Below are 3233 nucleotides of genomic sequence, written 5' to 3' on the forward strand. Positions count from 1 at the left end.
GGAACGATAGAGTTGTCCAGTGTGAGTACAGAATGAAAATAGGAATTGAAAGCAGAAGCAATTGTCAGTGAATCTGAAACAGGAACGCCGTTAACTATAAAACTGTTGCAAGTACTGTTACTGGGTAGTATCGATTTCCAGAATTTGCGAGGGTTAGTTTTCATTAATTTTGGCAATGTAACGGAATAGTAAAAATCCTTGGCAGACTGTAACCTGACGCGTAGCTCCTCCTTGGCATCATTGAGCTCTGCAATTTTGACAGGATTTCTTTTCGACTTACGCAATCTTGCAACACGACGCGATAAATGCAGTAGGTTTCTTGTTATCCATGGCAAATCTCTATTTTTCTTTTTGTTTTCAGCGGAACAAAGTGATTAATACATGTTTTACCAATATGTTCAAAAAACCCCACAACAGCATCAACATCACTGGTCAGAGATAATTCTTCAAACATTTCAAAGGATTCACGTAATGTGTCAATTATAGCAACATCATTGGCCTGGTTGAAGTCACGAAAACTGCTGTACTCGAACCGGGCTCTGGGAACAGTGCAGCTGATTGAGAATAATACAGCCTTATGGTCCGATATGCCGTCAGTAACACAGCACTGGAAACCATTCTCGAATAGATTAGAGCTGATAAAAACTAGATCTAGGACTGCCGCTTGCCTAGTGTTCGCATGAACAATTTGTTTGAGGCCAAGTGATAAGGAAAGGTGCAACAATTTCTTGACAAAGAGACATCATGGCCGGTATTGCTAAGAGAAGGCCAGTGAATACCTGGCACATTAAAATCTCCCATAAGTATTATATTTGTCGGATTCAAATCATGCAAAGGTTTACTTAGAAGAAATAATTGATTATCATCAGAGCCAGGAGGCCGATAAAACACTCCAATTAATGTCAATGTGTTTTCCAAATAAACTTTACACAAAAGCAATTCAATTTCACATGGAGATTCAAGGACAGAAAACTTCAAATGTGACTGTATATAGAGGGCGACACCACCGCCTCTACCATTCGGTCTGTCAGCTCTCAGCAACGTGAATCCACTTAACGCAACTTCAGAGTCGTATATGCTACCATGTAACCAAGTTTCAGTAGCACCAATAATGTGAGGGGAATGAGCAGTTACCAAGGAGTTAAGGTCTGTAAATTTATTAAGCAGGCTTCTAGCGTTTAAATTTAACACACGGAGGTTATTGCTGTGATGAGGTAGTCAAGGCGAAGTGGCTACTGCATTAGTAGCATTACTTAGTGACGCATTACGGGATGCTTTTTCCAGTGAATTAGAAGAACTGTTCCAGTTATGCCGAACTTTATCAATAAATACATGATCAAACCGTATTCGGACCGTGCAGCCATTGCTTCTGAAACTTTCAGTCGCTTCCCAAAGCTTTTTCCGGATATTGCGGACACGTATTGAAAAATCCTCCGATATACGGTAATCGGATTCCTTAAGCTTGTGGCCATTTTTTAAAACTGAAGCTTTCTCCCGAAAGTCCAGAAGCTTCATGATCACGGGACGGGGACGGTCATGTGAAGGCATTCCAAGACGATGGCACCTCTCTATTGGAGGGCAGCTGATATTGAGTTCTTCCTCAAACCATTTTGCAATGTCAGAGGAGAGACGTTCATTATTTTCATCAGAGGATTCGGGCAGACCATGCAATATTAAGTTGTTCCTACGTGCACGGTTTTCCAACTCATCGTTTTTATTTGAAAGACTGTGAAGTTCGGAACTTACACGTGCAACTTCACTGTTGAGACTGCCACTGTCGGCGGCGGGCTTTTGTAACGAGGACTCCAGAGCAGCCACGTGCGACTCAATTGTCTCAAAACGTGAATTAATAGATTCATGAAAAGATTTAATTTCAGCAATATCCTGAGCTAATTTTCGCTGTCCGTTCAAAAGCTCAGCAAACATATCTGACACCGACGGTTGACCGGTGGCGGCTTCCGAATTTGAAGGGCTCACATTACTTTGAGAGCGAGTAACCATCGCTTATGGCGGAGGACCAGGATTACTTTCAACATCCCCACTCCTCAAACGTCTACTAATACAAGCCGTAATTTGCGAGTACAGCGAAATATAAGCAAAGCACTTGCGAGAGTGGTGTGGGCAAGAAACAGCAGTAGAAATCGATCATCAGAGCGAATACAAGGGGCATTCTGAAGATAACCTACCTGCTTAAGAAACAGGCAGCGAGTAAGCATGGTGCTCGCTCTGCTGCCACCTCGCCCACTGATGAAGGAACGGACCAGCACGCAATTTATAGGCAGGTCCTTGAACGTCCCGTGACTGGGCTTGATGAGGTATGGATGACGTAGAGTGACGGTCACTTTGCACGGATTGCATACACGTGTGGTGACAGGCAGATCAAGACTATGGTCCGTAAGAGAGATAGGACAGTTCGTATAGTGGCCAGCTGATTCATCCAAGAACATCGGCGATGGCGGCGAGTGCACATGAGTTGTGACGTCAGGAGCCATGAACGAAGCATAGTCGAAGTGGCAACAAACGAGGAAGGCAATCTGCGTAAGAAACAGGCAGCGAGTAAGCATGGTGCTCGCACTGCTGCCACCTCGCCCACTCAAATAACACCGGGCATGACACCGCGCAAGCGGCGATGTGCTCACAACCGCTGGTTTTCCAGGCTGCTGTCTCATGGGTGGTGTGCGCCGGGCTTCTTGGTTCCTGTCAGCTCACCTCGGACATCCCATTCCCGCCTTGGCCTGCCTTGAATCACTTTCCGCCGCATCTGGTCCCAACTGGCTCTTCAATCTGGCAACCAACGTCGACTTCGGCAGAGGAAATCAGCACGGCATATAAACGCGCCTCAGAGGCCGCAGCATTCGGGCATGACACCGCGCAAGCGACGATGTGCTCACAACCGCTCGTTTTCCAGGCTGCTGTCTCATGGGTGGTGTGCGCCGGGCTTCTTGGTTCCTGCCAGCTAACCTCGGACATCCCATTCCCGCCTTGGCCTGCCTTGAATCACTTTCCGCCGCATCTGGTCCCAACTGGCTCTTCAATCTGGCAACCAACGTCGACTTCGGCAGAGGAAATCAGCACGGCGTATAAACGCGCATCAGAGGCCGCAGCATTCGGGCATGACACCGCGCAAGCGACGATGTGCTCACAACCGCTCGTTTTACAGGTTAGTTACTTGAAGTCTGCATCATGTATTAGAAACAGCAATTACTGCCTATTCGCGGTGTCTTGCCCACCAG

General features: G+C 46.5%; 1 pseudogene; it reads right to left on the bottom strand.

The window, feature by feature from the left end:
- Nucleotides 1–1169: 1169 nt before the first annotated feature.
- On the bottom strand, nt 1170–2718 carry LOC146187727 (uncharacterized; annotated as a pseudogene).
- Nucleotides 2719–3233: the final 515 nt, after the last annotated feature.

The sequence above is a fragment of the Amblyomma maculatum genome, chromosome 5 (assembly GCF_055883805.1).
Source record: "Amblyomma maculatum isolate TAMU_Amacu chromosome 5, ASM5588380v1, whole genome shotgun sequence".
NCBI lineage: Eukaryota > Metazoa > Arthropoda > Arachnida > Ixodida > Ixodidae > Amblyomma > Amblyomma maculatum.